General features: G+C 38.2%; 1 pseudogene; it reads right to left on the bottom strand.

Annotated features, from left to right (window-relative positions):
- The window catches only part of LOC139150339 (xanthine dehydrogenase/oxidase-like), a 110754-nt pseudogene that overhangs the window by 19120 nt on the left and 69877 nt on the right, over window positions 1-21757 (bottom strand).

Raw genomic sequence — 21757 nt, 5'->3', positions numbered from 1 at the left:
TGCCATTTACTTGAATGGACAGCACACGATGGCCAACATTTTGATGTTGTAATCTTTATTTTCTCTGACACATAATTAGCTTTTGAAAATGGCGGGAAATTTAAAATTTTGTTACAACGTTTGAATTTACATGCTACTTTCGAAACCTATGACAGTCTTATACACTTTTTCAGTGTTTAATGGGTCTTAGTCAAACAAAACTCTTGGGAAAGTGAGGATATTTTGAGATCGGTTTATTACATATTCGCAGCTATCAGGGCTTTAACAATAATGATGAAATGCTGGTAAATATATTCATAACACTTTTCATATCTATTCCTGCTTCTGCTGAAAGTCCCGTGAAAATCGTCATATATTGTTATGAAAGTGGGAACATATGCGATTCAAATACTGTATGTTTTGCTGTTCACCAAGGCTAATGCAACTTTAAGAAGCAGTATGGCCTAGAATTAGTAATTTTAGTGAAACTTTAAGTTCCTAACTTTTTGGACTGCACTATAAAACGGGTTATGATAAGCTAAGTGCACCTTTTCCAGTTTGACAAAACCTTTGATAATAGTGAAAAACTTAACCAACTCATGATCAGTATTGTGTACGCAGAAAGACTGCTATCGTAAGTAGAATTTGAGTTCACCTGTTGAACATATCAACCTGACACCATCTTTTTTGTAGGTCACTTTTCAAGATACACTCTCTCCAGCATTGTTGTAGTGTATTGTTGCAGATAAGTGGCTGGTTAAAATGAGTCAGGTCGCCTTCCCTGTACATGTTGATTTCACGAACCTGTGACCAATAGAAATTTAAGTCATGCAATTATTAATAGTGAGAGGTACGATGGCTTGTGTGAAAAGGAAGCTTGTCATTAATTCCTTCTTTCACTGTATTTTAGTTTTTTTGGTTGTTTGCAAATCCATAAATCCATAACCTTGTATTAATTATGGTACTAAAATGTACTTCCATTCAGCTTCCATTATGAATGGTTGCCATTCGGTGTATGTTCATAAAACTAATTGCACTTGCATATCCACTATGTATATTTTCAGCCTTCGAAGTGGCTTTTATTTCATAAATCGTACCAGACTGTCGACTTTGGTCCTAAGCTGGTGGAGAAGATTCACACATTCTTACAAAATTTAATACCGTGTATCCCAGAGATGCTGATGCTTTACAGAAGACGTTTTACCTGTTGTTGAGTTATTCCACACCTCACAGCAATGTCCGAAACCCAATGCTCAGCAAAGAAGACAGCCTGAGGTGCTCCAAAGCCACGGAATGCTGTATTGGAGGGGATATTGGTCTTGCAGACATAGCCAGTGACACGTACGTTTGGAAGGCGGTAACAGTTGTCAATGTGAAGCAATGCCCTTCCCATGACCTGTCAATGACAAAGAATGAGCATCTTGGTATTACAAATTTTGTGTTCACTTCATTCAACTTTCATGAACATCAATTAATGAATAAGTCAAACAGCTAGTATACACCGAGATAATGTTCTACATGTACTTCATGGCAACCGCAAGGCAAACAATTAACAAATGTGAATTAGTCTGTGTTTACGTCCGCAAGAAATTGCGCCAACACATCAGACGAGAAGACGGTTGTGAAACAGTTACTGCTCAGTTCCCACTTTTGAGTCCGTGTTCACAGGTCCTTAGCGAGTGGTTCTGTTGACATTTTTCCGGAACACGAATGTGTTTGCAGCGTAGAAGACAGTGATCTCAATTTATTTTGTCAATCCATGGAGAAATGGAGTGTTTCATTGTAATACGTCAGTACGTTTAATTTTGATGTTCACAAACTTTAAATAACATGTTTAAATGGGTGTAAAATGTTCTTGTTCAGTCAGTACTGTCTGTGGACAAAGGTCACACCATATTAACGTGTACAAACGTATGCGATGAAGCTTTGCTTACTAATATAATGAAAAAACGAACGTACATATAACATACAGATTAGACGCAAAACCAATCTATCTACATTATATATATAACCGTACTTCTCATTCGGACGTTTTCGATCGCTAAGCTAAATGGTTCAGGTAGGCTAGACTAGGCTAAGCTAGGCTCGACAAGACCTGGGATTTGAGGTTTGCCCCGAGTAACATTTTCACGGCTGCATGAACACGAAAAAGGAAATCTGCTGTTGAAACGCAGCTTTGTCGGACTATGTCCAGTTGGTTTGCTTGTGATAGAGTTTTGAGCTACAAGCCACGCACTTCTTAGGTCGAAGTGTAATCGTCTGCGATTGGAGATTTTGTCAGTCTTGAAGAGTCAGATATGCAACTAGTACTTTTCTCGCACAAAATAGGCAGCATCGCCGAATTATAAAATTAAATGCTCAAATCGAGGTTTTAATATAGTTTGGCGCTATCCGTAAGACTATTGCCTAGGTCCGCTGATCGGCAAGCATGCCCTGGCTAGAATGCTGAAGATTTACTGTTGCTTACATTCATGGCGATAACTGCATATATTTTAGTATGATGCTAGTTGCTGGTACTTTGTTGCTTGTCCTGAGCGTCGAGTCCACCAGACTGTTCTGATAGCTTTATTTGTTAATTCGATTTCAACAGTAAAGCTATGTTTGATTTACATATCATGCATATTAATGACAACAATTGCCGTCATTTGTACCCGGTCAACAGTATGAAATACCTCAGCTGACTTCAGAGGCTCAATACCAGCCCAGCAAGGTGCCTGCAGGCGTCCTGCAGGAGTAGAAAATTTCGCATATTTTTCACATTTCACATTGATACGATGCATATTTAGGGTTATTACACGAAGTTTGGGCGATACCGCGTCGTATTCGAGTGATGTGTCCGTATTTGACGAGTTGAACTAGTCAAAATACGGACACATCACGAGAATACGACGCGGTATCGCCCTAACTTCGTGTAATAACCCCTTTATCATACATGCATGCTTTGGTTATGACTGTTTTCCTACAGACACTCCGAAATTAGCGACGAAATCAACTTGAAATCGACCTTGCTTCCTCCAGGCTGTACTTATAAAAAGTTGGTTGCTAAGGAGTGATGACAACCGTATCACTTCTTGATATTATTCCGCTATTGGGCCATTCCACTTCAAAGGAGGGTTTATGGAGCACTTTTAAAGCAAACAATTTATATACTACGATGTCGACACAGGTTTTCACAATTTGAAGAAGGTTTATTTTTAGTTTAAAATGACGGTGGATGTAAAACATAGGCGGGAGTTTGTAAAATGGGTGTGTTTTCGTGTTTTGATACATAACCTCATCCCTGCGTGAAAGTTATAAGGCCGCCAAAATCGGGTCAAAATACTCGCGCCACGCTCAAACTCTATCGAGTATGAACAGCTGAGAGCACAGAGAGCGAGCAGCTCATGCGACATCTATGAATGCACATGCAGTGGATATAATACCCGTACCTGTCAGTTTATCTCGAAGAATTATACATGTTACCAATCGTCAAATATGCCGAATTTACCATCTCAGTAAGCGGATTAGTGAAAACATGAAGTGAGTACACTGTAAGCTGTAGTGTCGTATCGTTCGTGATTTTGTTGCTGTACAAATAAAACATTTCAAAGGTATTTCCGTCGTCTGCTCGTATATTTTCGTTCCTGACTTGCCTAAATAGAACTAAACTTCCTTTAACAACCTAAGCGAAAGTTTGACTTTCCCTAGATGGTACATTGTATCTGAAACCCGCACCGCATCGGTGTCACCAGACACGATCATGACAGATACAAATCGGAAATATAATGTGCACCTTCAACCTTGTCTGTCGCGAGTATTTTCAGTGCGGTTGGATTTTCATGGCTCATTTACGACTGCAAACGATGTAATTCACCGCCCAGATACTTTAAGCTCATCATCAGGAAACTTGTCGTAAAGCGATTCTATCATAATGCTCTGTCAACCGATATCATTGCGTGTAATCCTACATCCATGGTGTAATCTTCAGCAGCGTAGACGACACGAAAACACTGCACCGTGCACCGCCACGGGACCGACAGGTGTCGGCAAATTATACAAATTTTCAATACGTTTGTTTGTATGTTTTTGGTACAACTGTACTTGTGCCTAAGTGCAATGCCCATGAAGTGATTGCAAACAACATAATTTTGACCATAATCACAATGACGTTTCGGATTGTCATTTGTCTTATTCGCTCAGCTGTTTTATATGTACATATACCAACAGAGGTCATGCATACCAGCGAAGGTCACGCGTACGCGTCGCTGTAAGTAGTTCGGTTACAGTGAAAATATAATTCAGCATGTATGATATAGTGATATAACAACCCCGGAGGAAAGTTTTTAAAGAATGTTGTTTTGGGCATGTCATGAAACTTTAATATGCTGTGGCAAATTATTGTCAATAATTTCTAGTTCTCAGTTGGGTGAGCAAGAAACACAGCCCTCGTGGTTCGTGTGCTGCACAAATGCAAGACAATCACTAGGCCTAATAGTACCTACCGCACAATTATTCATGATTTCAATGATAGCATAGGCTTAGAAATTTACCTAAGACAAACGTATTAATTTTTCAAAAACAAAAATCGACTGCATCTTGTGTGCACACAGCGGTGTAACATCGGTCAAGCTGGTTGTACCAGACTGTACTATAAACCACCATATTGGCAAAAAAACCCCCCAAAATACCTAACAACGCGCTAACAACGCGCTGAAGAAAAAAACATTGCCACGTGGATTTATTTTGTCAGACTCTGATATTTATGACTGATTTTTTATAAATTTTTCGTATCAGAAACATATTTTCATATTTGGATTATATGGATAACCATGATGTTGTTTGTTTACATTGGCAAACATATCAAAAATTGGGACAAAATTTATGACATAGGCGCAGGTTCTCGTGAGGTAGGTGAACTAGAGAATAAACCCAATTACAAGAGATGAAAACTTAGCTTCTGCATGTGATAACAGCAAGTCAAATGAAAAAGCACATGAAGTGCATATTGAAACATCCACTTACTGGTAATGAATGATCCTTTGAAAAACCGGCATTGCTGTAACAATTGACCTCAAGGGCTTGAATATGCCCAGTGTTTGTAAAGCCAATTTTGTATCTAGCCAACATTGGGTGTCGAGTTCCTGTGGTACACATGTCTTCATCACGATCCAGCATGATTCGTACTGGCCTGCCAACTCTGCAAATTGGAAAATAAAAACACTTTTGTACTACTGGCATCAGAATTAAAAGATCTGAACCGTTTCTCACATTTTCCGAAACGAACCTTCAATTAAAGTTTCATTTAATTAATGTTTCTTTCTGATATAATTATCCATAAAAAGAAAAATAAAATATAAAAAATAGCGTCAATGACACTGGGTTAACATTTATCATGTGGCAGGCCTGAGTGAGTATACTTAACTACGTTTACCCCTGTGAACATGCATACCAAGTTTCAAAGCAATCGGAAGAGCGATTTCAGAGAAAAATTTCATCAAAAATGGGGCAAATTACCCAAAAATACATATATGAAAATTACACCACAATTTAAAGACACTCAACTAAATATGCCTCTAAGTACATACAAACCAAGTTTCGATGTCGATGCAATCAGCAATGTTAATTCTGAGAAAATGATTTTTGACCAAAAATGCAAAATATTGCCCCAAATACACAAATACAAAAATTTCACCACAATTTTTACACATCTGAAAAAAGACAACCTTAGGATAAATATTTGAAGTTTCAAAGCAATCCAACAATAATTTGGGAGAAAATGATATTTTGACCAAAATTGGGAAAAATTACCCCAAAAACACAAATATGAAAATTTCACAACAATTTGAAAAAATGTAACAAAAGTCAATATACAGAACATGCATTCAAAGTTTCAACCAAATCTAGCCAGTTGTTACAGAGTTGTAGCAATTTGCCGGATATTCCCTTTTTTACATCATTTGCGTATTTTTAACACCGACATGTCCATTTGAACAAATTCACATCTCCACTTCTGGGTGCACCTGTACACCAAGTTTTAAGTAGGTGCTGCTGTATAGGAGTTTTTGATGTAGACGGACATACATCCGCACATACATACACGCATGCATGCATGCATGCATACATGCATGCATGCATGCATACATACATGCATACATACATACATACATACATACATACATACATACATACATACATACATACATACATACATACATACATACATACATACATTCATTCATTTATTTCATTCATTCATTCATCCATTCATTCATTCATTCAGGCATGCATGCTTGCATACAGACATACATATGCCGCCGACGTACAATATAAGCTCTCTTTGGTATATATACCTATACCAAATGTGAGCTAAATATACAGCAGAATAGTAGTCAAAATCCACCTACACCAGTTTTTCCGTAACTAACTGTATGTGTAAACCTAAACATTCGGAACTGCTGTAATAAGTGGGTTGTCAGAAATATTCAATCTAATGAGACAACCCAATGACTTTTTTCTACACAGTTCGTCAAATATTATAAGCTATAAGTTAACAAACATTAGGCTGTTGCTTTGCACAAAAGCCTTTGTAAAAACCTGTCAATTTCCGGTAAACCTGATAAAATGCCTTTCTCATTGGATGAAATCATTCACAGAAAAATTGGGCCAAGGTGTGCAGCAACGGTAAAGATGTACTTTTTAAGGGAAAGAGATGCAAATTTAAAATCTCGAATATCTGCATTGCCTTTCGCATAAAACAGGGGAGTCTGTGCTTGAATGCCATCTTTGTCCTCTATGTCTGAAGTTGTAAGGTGTTCAAGATATTTCAAAACTTAAACATAGCAGAGAATTATATTATTTAAATATATCGGAGCCTGTCGCAGCTTCCTTGCATTTGTTTGTATTAACAGAGCATTGAGTATTCATTGCAATGGTGACCACAGGCGTTAATTAGCATTGCTGCTTTTAAGAATTACTGGAAAAAATAACAAGGTCGTCTGCGTATATATATCAGATGATTGATTTTGAAGTCACCAATGAGACAACTAGAGAGCAGAGAAGCAAGTGATTTGCTAAGATTAGGCGCCGTAAAATAAATTCTTCGTTTGCCGTCCACGTGACGTGCGGGTAGCTTTTTGGACGAAAACATTTTGAGCGAAATTCCAAAATCAAATATCTTGTGCACATGTGCACTTGTAAACAACCCATGCTAATCAAGTATATCTATATCAGTTATTAAACATCTATAGATGAACAGATATTGCTAGTTTTATAGTGGAAAATACACATTCGTAGTTTTCTTATAGTCGACTACTATGTAGTGAATCAGCATTATTGATGAAATCTAAAAGTTACATTTTTTGTACAGGCATGCACTTTTTACCTGCCACTTCAAGCAAAGTACATTTACATGAATTATCACACACATATGATTTGATATTTTTTGGACAACGCGTTTATCGCCCACATTTTGCCTTCCTTTCGGGAGGGTGACTGAAAAAGTATAGCAAGTCAGAAGGGGGTCTGGAACACATTGCAGGTTTGTTGGGGGTATTGAGTAACAGGGGGAGGGTCACTTATTTTCATGCACGGATAAGGGGGAGGTTCACTAATTTTTGTGCAAGAACTTTTGAAGGGTCACTATTTTTGACGCAGCGGTCTTTCGAAAAATACCGCCCCCCTGTAATTTATGTCCAGTCCCTGAGCATTAGACTTTCTGAACTTTTCGAACTGATCTGTCAACACTTCAGAACATTTTAAAATGATTTTCACGTACTTGTTTGCAGCTATGGCCAATGCTGTTGAGAGTGGACAGCTTCTTGTTTCTTTCCCTCCAAAGCCGCCACCCATCCTTTTGACTTTACATACAATTCTGTTGGCTGGAACTCCCAAGGCCGTTGCGACCCATTTCTGTTAATGAAGTGAAACGAAATGAGTATAGTAACGTGAGGAAAAGCAAAGAAAGTTGGACAGATAGCAGATTCTTATTTGCTTAAGGTAATGTTTTTTTATTAATTGAATTGAGTATTAGAAAAGAACATGACCACGTGTATGAACCCCTAATGATTAAATGTCAGCATTTTTATCCTCAAACATCGTATTCAGAAATGAATATTGTGTGGAGAAAGTTCAAATGGTTGCGTTTCAGAGCATTTGCACTTCTAAAATTTCGTTTATGGGAAGGTTGGGGAGTTTGAGGTCAAACCTAATGATTCACTCTTCTATACATTAAGGTTTCACGTCATTTCACGCATGACCGATCATCTGTTCATGGTTGATTTTGAGCAGGTATTTGTACTTTATCCCATCAGTGTACACTATTCACCATACAATACCTGTGTTCCTGTAGGATTTTGAGTTGATGCGATGATTTCCATCTCGCCGTCTTCATTCTTTGGAATAGCAATGGATGCTTGGGTCTCCAAATAGAAGTGTTCCTGACCACCGATTCGTACTTCTCCTTCAATGATTTGGTCAGACTGTTCAAAGCCCTCTTGTATGTTCCCTTTGTTAATTGTCTTTATTGGATGGTGGAAGGATTCATTTTTGATGGCTTCCTACAATTCAAAAACCGCATGTTTTCTACAGATCATTAATGCAGATATTATAAGATATTGTCATACAGCTCATATGTAACATTTGCGACGATTGATATTTTGTCATGAAAAGCACTTTAGCTTTTAAACAATGATATTGATATTCATAATTCTTTCATTTTGTTTTTTAAATTCATTTTTCAGTGTTAAGGTTAGTGTTTTCTATCCCGATATTGTTCAAAACAGAGGACTTTAGAAAACTATTGTATTGTTGAAAATTATGATTGGCAAGCTTGGTAGGGCAAGCCTTACCTCTGTTGTGATTACTGATTCAAGTTCATCATACTGCACCGAGACAAGCTTGGCAGCTCTCTGTGCTATTTCCTTGTTCTCGGCCACAATAGCAGCGATTACTTGACCAACGTGGTAGACCTGATGGATGTAAAGGTGAAGGCATGTTGTCCAAACCAGTGACTTATGAAAGTGGTTTAGGTTTTTAAAGAAGACACTCTAGCTATATGGAGCAAATGGGGAAATTCTCCCTGTAAGAAGATTTCTCTTGATTGGAGAAAAAATGACCCCTCGATCAGGAAATTTTCTCCAAACATGGAACCGGGAAAAAGCATAGTGTTTAAAATATCTATGCAGTCGACCCTTGTTGTCTGACATAAAAAATGAATTTTCACGGTGCAGGGATACGCTATGCTTACTACTCTCTTTCCAGCCTTGGTCCCCAGTAATCAACGTTGTTACGTGTGGCTCAAGTGCCAAAGTTAAAAGTAATATCTGCCCTATCTTCTATAAGGATATACAGTGATCAATATTTACTACCTCAGTTCCGAATCCCTCTAATTTCATGGCATATTTATTTCGAACAGTAAAATCGGTGTTCAATCAATGTTCTAAATCTGATTTTTAATAAGACAGTCATTTGGCACTAAACATTTATCATCAATAACGCTTTTGCATTTCCTTTGTATTTGGTCCTAAGCTAAGACTTGGTCTTTGTTAAACATAGAGTATAATGTATACAAAATGTAGTCATAAAAAGGTTAATTAAGACTTTGAGGTGCTTGGTGAAACTTTCAGACCATTATTCTGTTTGTCCATAAACATGATAGCTCACTTTGTCTGATGCATAAATTTCTTCCTCATATATCGGTATAAAATTTTCTCCAGGTACATCATTATGAGTAACAAATGCATGGACACCATTCACAGCCATAGCCTCCTCTGCATTGATAGACCTGTCAATGGCAGAAATCAAATACCACATAAACATTACTGGAAAAATCTTAAGAAATGAATCATGCATGACAAAAATGTCCTTGTATTCTATATTGTATTCGCATTTCAATACCTATAGTAAAAAACTAAGAATATCATTGTGAACAGACGTACAATAAATCACTTATTGATATGTAATACTTCAAAAAACATTTATTGACCGATATCTAACCTTATGATGTAATAAGCTTACTTATTTGATATTTACCAGCATATAACGTTTTCGCCGTTATTTATATGATTTAAATAGTTTGTCACAAATGAAATAGAGTGATTTTCTTATACACACTTTGCAGGCCTTTTACAAGTAAAAGTACTATCCTGAAGGTTCTTCGTGACATACTTGTAAGATTCTTGGCATTTTTAAAAAGAAAGATTGTGTAATGCATGCACGGTAGGTAAGTAAGGCCTGCCTCCCCCTCCCCCGAAAATGTGTAGTTCTGATAACATGCTTTTTTAAAACAGGGTAGGTAGGTAGAGAAACTGTACCTGTACCTAAGGCAACTGTACCTATTGGAATTCGTGCAGTTTCGAGAGGGAGAATGAAGCAGGGAGAATGAAGCAATCGAAAGAAAACTTTGTAATCTACTCTTTCATGTCATTTACCAAGTCTTTCAATGAACAAGACCATTTACACCGTAAGTGCAGCATGATGGCGCTTCAACAAACCTGATATTTGCGTGGGCCTTAGTACTTGTCACCAGTGCTAAATACAGTTCACCTGTATCAATGAAAGATATACTAATCATTTGCTTGAAAAAGACTAGCTGAAAATTATTCTTATGTCAGATTTTACATTTAGACATAACATTTTCCTCCTAAATTCATGGGCACACATTAACGAGTTTGACTTTCTTGTGAATGTGGGCTTTTTCCCGTGACAATTCTTTGAATTTGTGTAATACTTCAATAAAATTGTAATTGTGTTTGAACGTATGTCATACTTCACTTCAATAATTTGTATTTGATGATTCAAAAATATGGTAGACAGAACACCTAGTGTTATTGGTGTCTGGTAGCGAGAACGCCATACATGTATATATTCAAAGAGATTGAAAACTACTATATCATTTGATAGAGGATCATTGGAATGCTTCTTTTGCCAAATCTGAATTGTGTTCTCTATGACATTCTTACCTTGTATTGGAAGAATATCATCGCAATACATGGCTTCTCCTGTTCCTTGTTTGTAAGCCGACAAATGGACCATGGGTCTCCCAACTGCATCTTCGATGGACTGTCCTGACTTGACTTCCTAATTAAATCAGACTTATGCAGTTTTAATTTATTTGCCCTTCATAAACTCCACCATGAAAGTATTGAACATTGCAAACCACTTGTAATTGTTTCATAGATTTAAAATTCCAACTTATCTTTTAAAAATGCATTAAAATGTTGATGATAATGCTACTGGTAAATAACATATTCTGTCTTAGTATCTGTGCGTTCACAGTAAGCTCTCGACAATACAGATTCCTTAAGTAATGACTTCAAATTGAATGAATTTAGGTACTGGTGAAGATCAATAGATATAAACGTTTTGATATAAACTTGAAGGGTTTTCCTGGTGCCTCTTAGTATGTTTTCTATATTATACATAACTCTCAGTTCTAATCTACTGACGCCCTAGATTATTAATGACTGATAAGAAAGGCATGCTTTATACACCAATCTTAACCTTGACTTTCACCAGTCCATTAAAGACACCTCTTTATGAAGGACACTGCAGCTCTTTTCCTGAGGCCGAGGGTGCCCTGGACAGACTCATTTTACAATTCTACTGTGAAGTTAGATATATCGAGAAGAAAACCTGGCAAATACTACGGATCAGGCTGTATATAATAGATGTATTTATATCGATCATATTTGCCACAGAAAACGGCAGCAAGCCCTTTCTAAACTTCCTCTAAAATATTTTGAACTATATTTTGTTCATTCTATAAATATACAGACAGAGTCGATTTTACGTCTGTTGACAAAGACACATATGTGTTTCAATAAACACAATATAGATACCAATTTACATTCTGCAAAGATTAAAAAATAGACTATGTCAACATTTCTCTGCATCGCCCAAGCTGAAAGCTTCTGAAGTGAGAGTCATGTGTAAATAAAGTTCAGAAAGCTAACCTGGTACAGCTGAGTACTTTCAATGACGCCTTTTTCAAAAGATGAAAGGCTGCTCTTGAAGAGTGATGGAACAGAAGTCTCGACCACCTGAAAGTAAATGACATCAAATAGTTATCCATGTTGTGATGGCAGTATGCTATCTTTTATCTAATAACTAAGGTATATAGAATGTTGGCTGACAGGCAAACCATTGGCTCCGACTTCACTTCTAATTTACTTGATAATCAATGATTGAATAAACTGTACTAAAATATCAGATTTCTGCAAATATTTTAGAACTTTTTTGAAAAAAAAGACTTTCATAATGTTGTACGTTACTGGCATTCACTACGCATGTTTAAAAACAGGAGTACTTTAAGTGCAATGCAAAGTGCAGTAAGAACTACCATCTGAAACTATACTTCTTTGGAATTTAAGGCCTGAAAAGACCTAACAGACATAAAGTATAAACTTTCGTATCACAAATAACACAACATGAAGAATGAATTCAGAGTGATGTTTCTCATTTGAAAACATTTAAACATTCATGGACAACTGTCAGAAATTATGGACTTAACTACGGTTCACCGGCTGATTATCCTATTTAACTTCTTCGATTATTAGAAGAAGCAGAGTGAATGGGACACCACCTGGAAAGGTGAGAAACTGCAAAAAGTTGAAATTCCCTTAAAGTATCTTACATTTTTCTCTTTTTTAGCAAATGTCTGTGATTAAATTTATTTAAGGAGGGGAGAGTGTTGAATACCCAGTAAAGTCATTAGACTTTTTTCAGTATTTTCACAACAGATCAAGTTGACATGCTATTGACCTTTGAATCACTGACTGACTGATGTGTTATATGTAAATGACTTGAGTGTGTTGAATTCAAGATCTTGAAGGACAGTGACCTTATAAATTTTCTTGACTAATTACACTCAGGTCATGTGTGGAGTAAATGACCTACATAACAAGTGATAGCTTTTAAGTTGTGACAGGATTACAAACTTAGTAAACAAGCAACGACAATGACTGCTGATGACTCTACATTTATCGATATTTATCAGACTATACTTGATACATGAAATAAGACTGTAAAACATGGATTATTGCACTCTTTTGGGCTGTTATGAAGGGTAATAAGACAATTGTACCCTGACCGATCTAATTTATTGACTAGACAATTTTTGCAAGGAGATGTTACGCAACGTTTGCAGACTTCATGTGATAATCAGGGGCAGCCAACGGAGCTATTCATCGAAAAAGCTATTCAGGAGCAATTTTTGAGGGCAGGGGAAATTTTAATTTTGCTAGGGCAGGGAACATTTTTTTTGGTGGTAGGGGAGCAAATTTTAGTTTGTTTTGTAGGGCAGGGCGGATATCGGTTGATTGTCCTGGGGACAGGGCTTGGCGAAAAATTTTTTGAGGGGAATTGTTTCCAGGGCAGGGGAAATTGGCAATTTTTTTCGCCACAGGGCGAGGGAGCTTTAAAATTCACAGTGGGAGGGAAACAGGCAAAAATAAGTGGGGAGTGGGTAAAATGAAGTTGAGAGTGGAGAGTAAGTCGAAAATTTTCTGTGGGAGGGCAAATTATGAACAGCTAATTAATTACCCTCTTGACTTAAATTTAGTCAGTTCACATTATTTGTCATGCACAATGTATCTTATCATAGTAAGGACCTTTTTAAAACTGCATTGTTCGTTGGCTGCACCTGGATAATCACTAAACAAAGACAGAACTGTATACTCGACAGGACGCTCAGTTAAAGCGCAGTGGTCGTCGCGCTGCGCATCCTCCTGAAGGGGTCCCCCCTCGGTTGTAAACAAATCCAAGAACGCCGCACATGTTACGGGTTGATTGTAATGTTTGCGATATTGCCGCTTGTTAAAATGGCGGCTGATCTGTCACAAGCATACCAACTAACCAAATGTAACACGCGATAAAAGGTCAATTAATCTAAGTTAAATATCTGCTGAATATTGAACAATAATTGCACGCTGGATTGAGATCACATTTGCTCATGATTTTCTTGAATCAGTTGAATGGGGCTCGGCTACTGTTATCGCTCGAGCCATAGAGCTAGACGTACGCATGTACGCATGTATACGCCAACAGACTATCAACGACCGGGCTCTAGTTTTCGACATCGCTAGCAAGGACGAGAGCTTTCATTTCAAGAGGCCCGACAGGAGTACAAAGACAACACCCAAACTACAGAAATCTACAGCTCGCAGAGCAATGCCCGCTGCAGCAAGAAGCATCTCTGCATCTGTTCCGTTCCGTGGTCTGTATGAACGTCCGTGTCAAACCGGGTATATGGCGCGCTTACACTCGGCTGTGGAGAATCCAACTCAACTACAAAGTTTACCCCGTTTTGGGGTGCAAACGAGAATTCCGAGTACAGGTATCAAGTCAAGCGAAGGACCTTTCATAGGTCTTCTTGTTATGTGGGGGTTATCTCACTTGAAAGAGGATTCAGACCTACCCGGCAATCAGGAGGTACAACAACGAAGTTTGCCCAGCAACGGTAGGCCTACACCAGCTAGCGGTTGGATCACTGCCATGACCGTGCACAGGCCGGGGCACAGGATCTCTCGATACGTCTATGCACGGTGTAGCCGTGCAATTTTCCTGCCAAATGCCGCGAAAACCCGCTCGTTTTGTCTATTGTTTCCTGTCATTTTACTATTTCTTACCACGTAATACTAGGAGCAGTAAGACATGGTGATCAACAGTTGGTTGTGGCCAAGTCGTCGCTGGCCGGTACGTTGTGGGACCGGATTCTCTATATCCGTGTACGTCAATGCGGTGACCGTCTCCAACATCTCCCGTGTCCTGCTCTGGCTTGCCGATCATGGTCTTGAGTGTAATTTTTGTGTTAGGCATTGTGCTTGTTGCTGGTCTACATATATAGGCAATGTTGATCATTTTAGTTATGTATTTTCACTGTACTGTACATAGCATTGTGTACAACCAACGTGATCGCGCGCGATCAAACCTTTTTGTTCACTGTGTCTGCGTGCAGTAAACTCAGCGACATACTGTGCTGAGTGTAGTGTCCCAATGTTCGTAGCTCTACACGAGTTTATACACCACTGAAGTTCGTTTTCGATCTTAATATTTTACTATTGCATGATGTTGAGTCTTACAAAGGCCTTAACAAAGTGGGAGACTGCTCCCATCTCACTCCTATTAATGTTGAGAAGACTTATGTTTACAAAAATTTATGTTTATCAACAAAAAAATCACGCACGCGCAGCGCGACGACCACTGCGCTTTAAGTACAGGAGATGACCAGAACTGTAATCCTGAAGAGGATTTATTGTAATGTGTCTCGATATTCCTAGCAGTAAACCCAGTTCATACCAATATAATCGACACCCGTGTGAGGCGTGTAACATGTGCTTTTATTTTTAAGTAGGAATATAAAGCCACAAAGATTTTAGTTGTAGTCCATTGCTGGATAGGTATTATAGCTTTACTGTCACATACATGACAGCAAGATGACAGTACTTCTTCAAAAGTACCCTGCCACTGGAACACAGACTCATAGCCATGCAATCCTATTGACCCTGGGACACATGGTGTAATATGCAGAGTTTGGCTAGCATTTTAAATATAAAACCAAACAATGGTCAACATTAGTCTGCCGTAAAATTACATCAGGCAAAAGACACGAAGACCCATCTCTAGAGGGCGCACTCACTCATCGCTCCAGAGCCACGGTTCTTCCAATCTTTTCAATGTGCGTTGAACATCATCGAGATTCCCTGCCTGATTGATCCTGCCATATCGGTTAACTTTTTCATATCGAAATAACTGATGTTTTATTGTAAATACCTCTTTAGCATTTAGTTCATCCAGCACACGCAAGTAAAATTTGAAGAAGAAACTGGTAGTCAGGGTTTTTCTATATTCAATCATACCACCAGGGGCAGACGGTGAAAGAGGCAGATCTTCACTCAGCAGTTGACACACTTCACCAATTAAACAATTGTCCCATTTTCTAACGGTACAAACATAAACAAAACGTAAACATGCGTAAAAGTTAATGGTAAACATGCAAGATTTCAACAGAACATATAACTGCATGAACTTATTTTCACAGTTGTCAAAATTAAAAAGCATCACAACATTACATAACAACTACATCTGTAGCACAACATATAAAAAGTATTGACGAGGCTTGCTCATTTGATGCAAACAGAACCTTTTTAACACTCGGCTTTATCTAGCTCAAGTATAATTTGTGGAAATAAAGTTGAAGCAGCAATACAAATCAAAGAAACTAATCAAAATGCAACTAAATTTCATAAGATGATTCTTGCTAAGTTATCTCTTGAAACCCAATTCAACTTAACTGCAAAGGTGTAAGGTACTAATTTCATTGCTTCCTTTCTAGGTAGTCCCAAGCCCAGTGTTACGTTGTCCTTATATTTAAAAGTAGCCAGGTAATGCTCCCCTCTCTCGCAAGGCGAAATATGAAATTTTGGAGAGGAAATGGTGTTCTCTGGTGGAATCTGAGGTGACCTTTGACTAATTCATTGAACATTTAGCTGAGACTGAAACAGTACTTTTGTTGTGTGTCTTATTAGACGAGGCTCATATTTAATTCAATCAGAAAAGAGTCAGCTTCTATAGCTAACTGAGACAGGGTGATACTTCGAAAACAATAGTTGTATTATATGCTTGAAAGAGGATCTTTAAACAGAATATAACTCGCAACCTTCCCGGAAGTGTTAACGGACCTATCTGTAGTTTTCTTCATAAAATGCATTTACGGGTTGGCATCTTTTCATTTAATGATAACGAGGGGCATGGTGTGGGGAGGGGGGTACGCACTGTGTATCATATCGAGACGGTGACAGAAAATTGACGGTCTCGAAACGAACTTGAGAATCGATTTATCTACACGACTATACAGTGTATACACTCTGTAGTAACTTTCGCCGTAGACTCAATCTGATTAAAATCAGATGTAGAGTACGGCGACGTCTATATGCGTACGCGGTATTCTCTCGCTGTCGCCTCTCACTACGGCGACAGCGAGAGAATACCGCGTAAGCATATAAACGTCGCCGTACTCTACATCTGATTTTAATCAGATTGGCCGTAGACTGAACATGGGTAATGGTGTCATTCGTATATTTTTGCATACATTGTGAACTAAATACGGGTTTCCAGAGAGTTGTTAACATTAGCAGAATTACAATGTGTAAAATATGATTTTATTAATCATAATCATAATTTATTAATAATCATAATTATAACAGCAACGGGGTTTCGAGAGGGTATTTGAACAAATAGACATTGTTTATAAAAAAGCAAAATTTTTTAATTCTTTAATATTCACATTAATAATTTATCAATATTCATAATTTATTTGTTATCATAACTGGAAAAATCAACACAAATAATGTCTAGTCAGTCTGTGAAAAAGTTACAAGAAAAAGTTCTTTTACTCTCCCAACCACATGGCATCTTACATATTTCTCTATTATCCCTTGTTCACAACGTCGCTGTGGACGACTGTACATGTCCACATACATTATTGTGCAGTGCTTGCCATCGCCAGTCAGACCCACATAAACGAGACCGCATGCAAATTTGTAATATTTATGAGCCACCGATATTCTCGTACATGAAAATACAAACTAGCAAGAAAAAACGTCCCTCGCTTCATCTTTTTATAATCGGACCTGCTGTAACATGAGCTGTTACCGTTGGAAATACTAAAGACATTGAGATGGGGCAATCTAGTGAACGAAAGTATCTCTTCTCTTCTGGAAATGAAACTACCAAAGACAAGACAAGCTGCCGATATCCAATGCTTAGAGCCACTTTAGCCCGTCTTGCTCGCTTTCTCCTTGGCATTGCCGGATTCATTTCAACCATTTTGATGGTCGTTGGAATTTTCCCTTACCAACAGATATTTCTCATGTTCGGTGTCGGTGCACGCATATCCATGACACTTGCCTTGTGGTAAAATGAGAGATTACTCTGGGATGTCCGTACAACCTAGTTGATGGTGAGTTTTGGATTGGCAATGTGTTTCAATAATGTAACATTCCATACATCACTATTGCAAATATATGTAGGAACTGTCACCGGTTTAAAGGCCGCACTGTTCCCACTTGTAGCATCGATGGCGGAATCCTTTTCCTCACGGAATCGTTGTAGATATCCGATGTAGTTTGGAGCGTCTTTACCGTCATCGGCGTGTTACTGTTTCTTCACCAGACATTCATTTTTGGTGACAAGCAAAAGACGACAGCGCAGAGCGCAGATGAGGCCGAAAGAAGCAAATATGATTTGATAATCGTTATTCTTGCACGCTCCTTGATGCGGTATGCGACTCTTGTCGTCATAGTTTACAGTGCGCTTCAGGAGGATGTTTCACATCAATTTCTATGGTACTTATGCTAACCATAGAAAACCCTGTATGGAGGATGAGCGAAGGCGTTGCAGTTATGCTCCTGGCTAAATGCCTCGGCTATGCTATTGCCATGACGACGCAAATCAAAAGTTCTTAAAACGGGAGAGCAGCCTTGGTCTCGCTTATCTATATAATAAACATCGACATTCAAGTGGCCTACAGCTTGCAGTATGCTTTCTGGAAGAAAATCCACCAATCGCACTTGAACTTGTCGGAGGCTTGGTTATTTTACTAACTGCGTGTGCAATGATTCTGAAAACAGCCTGGGATAGTAAACAGACAACACAAACAGACAGTGTACAAACAAACAAAGAAGATCATGCTGAAACGGGGGACTGTCATTGAAAAGAAATTCCTCATAATTCGTCAGATGAAATAATAACTCTGCCAATGCGAACTCCTCGAAATATTTTTATTTATCTTCATTTATACCGAAAAGTATTCTAAATGTGCCCTTTTGACCAAACATTGGACGTCAATGTTTTCTCGGTGGGATCAATTTTCTAGTTTGTGTACCTCTCCTTTTTCGGAGTGTACCTAGCTAGTACACTTGAAATGTCTGATTTCGCCATGTTGGTTTCACTGAAGCACTTATCTGTAAAGAGTTGAAATGATCTTTGCAATCCAAAATTGACAGGAGATCTCGAATAATATGTAATACGATAGCTTATTATCATCTCAGAGAGTATTAAAAGCAAACGCAAACAATTATGATGTGTACAAAGTCAGTAGTTTGCTTTCTACATGCATGGGACATTGAGCCGTTTTATTCAAGATTAATGAAGAGAAAATAGTTATTAACTGAATTTATAAATCACTTCTCTTCTTCATTTATACATTTATCACTGAATTTCGCATCACTGCATCGCCATATTTGCACGTATTGGAACTATTTTGGGATAATTGGATCTTTATAATTTTCAAATTTCTCAAAACTATTAGGTGCCCTATAGCTGAATGTCTCAATATTACAAATTACTCATAAAAATAAGTGTGTAACGTGATAAGAAGGCAGATTAGGTTACATTTGCAGATATTAAAACATTACTTCACCATCCAATTATCCCAAATTAGTTCCAATCGTGTTCAAAATATTTTAAAAGATAGCCTGTATTTCTTTAAAGATGAATGAGAACATGAGGGGATGGCCGCACAAACCATGTATGTAGGGTAATCCCCTGAAAGCGGAAATTTTCGCGTTACCGAGTTAATGGATTATGGCTACCCGGAGAGTAAATAAACTACCGATCAAGGAGAACAAAATATCACAATGTTATGAATATGACATCATCCGTGACATTTGTAGAGCAATCACCGATTGACAGTCAGTTCACACCTCAAGTAAGGTATCTTTATATGGATATGGAAATGATTTCGAACCTACATCATTTATGCCTGGAATCTTGGCATGAACGCAAATACAGTTATTTACTCCGGGAATTTTCCACGAACAAATTGCAGTTTATTTGTATTTAATATTACCACGTTTGGATTTGCTCACAAGTGATAATACAGCAAAAAACAGGATGGTTGAACAGTCTCATATACATTACGTTTATTTTTTTGTATGTGGCACACAAGTTTTGTAGATAACATTGTAGATAAAAAGAACAGAGTCATTTGAGTGTCTGGATAGAACACACAAGGGAATTGCTAAATTAGTTATCGAGTTGATAGTAGAGACCGAAGTTAATTAGGACAGCACTCTGGCTAAACAAACCATAATACAATGTATACGTAACTGATGCCAATCTGTCTAGACACACAAAGATAAACAGTGGAGTGGAGAGTTACATGATTAGTATTTCACTCAAATGAGTCGGTTCTTTTTATCTACAATGTATCTACAAACCTGTGTGAGACGTACAAAAAATAACGTAATGTATATGAGACTGTCCAACCATCCTATTTTTTGCTGTAATAGCTATGATTTGACTACAGTAAGGCCGTGGTAAGGCTTAATCTCTACCTCCTATTGACTTTCCTAGATATGATACAGACCTAAGGACTTCAAAAATCAATAAATTATTCTTATGAATTACTACAAGCTTTCATCTATATTTACCTCACCTATCATGGTCGGTCAGTGCCTCTGTAGTTCGATGCAAGCCTCATCTTGTCTTACTATAAGCCGAAAATAACTATAGTGGATTTCAAAATAGCTTGGAATTACAACGTCCCTTGGTGATAAGAAAAACGTTTCGGGCGATGATAAAAAACGCCAACTGCATTCATTAAAACACTCCGTTTCGATAGATTTTGCAACAATTTAACTCAATACGACGTTCACTATGCCACAGTCAATCTCGTCAGTGAGAGCGAATTGTCCGCGCTCCCCGCTGAAAGACTCACTCGTACAACGATGTCTACAACAAAACATTATTTTTATTTCATGTTTGAACACTGAACAGCTGTTTTGTTTCTGAACAAAGCAAGGTAATAGACTAATGTTCATGCACATGCACTAGAAGATATCTGAAACCTCGGAGTACTGAGTTGAAAACTTACCAAAACGCGATATAGAACGATGACTAAACCAATGTTTACTAACTTTCGGACAGCAAATGCAAAAAAAGATGTGGAGTAAATAGTTTTCGACAACTAAGAAATGAATGTCGTAATCGTATCCAATCGATCTGTAATCAACAGAATTCATAAACTGACTTAGTCTAATAGGACAAAGTTAACTGTAGGCTGGACGTGAGGCGTATTACGCGGTCTGAGTGAACGTTCATTGTCCGTATGACTCATATTCATCAGTCGACGATAGAGGTGCACTTGACGGCGACAGCAACGCCTGCGGTATACGAGGGGCATCGTTTGGGGATATCGATGGCTATTACGTACGGATATGGCTGCTGCGATGGTGGGTGACCAGTGTTTGCACTCCCTGCATGGTTGCTGCATTACGGGCATGTAGTACGGTAAAAACCACTGCCCGTAGTGATGTGCAGGAAACGGTTGGCCAGGATATTGACTGTGTTGCTGACTGCTGACATTGCTTGCTAATGGCAATTCATTAGTGGAATTCTCACTGTGTGTAGTTTCACGTGGTTTGTTGGGAAAAGTGACTCCATGCAGTTCCAACAGACGTTCAGTTGGATTACGAGTATACGGCGTGTTTTGCTCGCGACGTGTTTCACGTTTTTCTGTCAAAGAAGCGATGATTGATGGCCATATTTCACTTTCGATCGTCAAGGTTGTCGGGGACTTTACCATTATAGTACTTGCGAGGATTCTGTTCCGCATTGACAATCACCTGTCTTACACGGCCGTATTTTAGATATTTTTCTGGGTCGCTGTTGATCAAGTGTGACGATATTTTGCTTTCGAAACTGTTTCTCATTGACTCTGCTGTCTTCTCTTTCACTTCCAGTTCTGTTTGTAAACATTTCAGTTCACCTTCAGCTTTTTGCTTCAGCTGTGCTAGACTTG

The sequence above is a fragment of the Ptychodera flava genome, chromosome 14, assembly GCF_041260155.1.
Source record: "Ptychodera flava strain L36383 chromosome 14, AS_Pfla_20210202, whole genome shotgun sequence".
Taxonomy (NCBI): domain Eukaryota; kingdom Metazoa; phylum Hemichordata; class Enteropneusta; family Ptychoderidae; genus Ptychodera; species Ptychodera flava.
The sequence above is the reverse complement of the archived record's forward strand: the minus strand, read 5'-3'. Positions and strand labels throughout refer to the sequence as shown.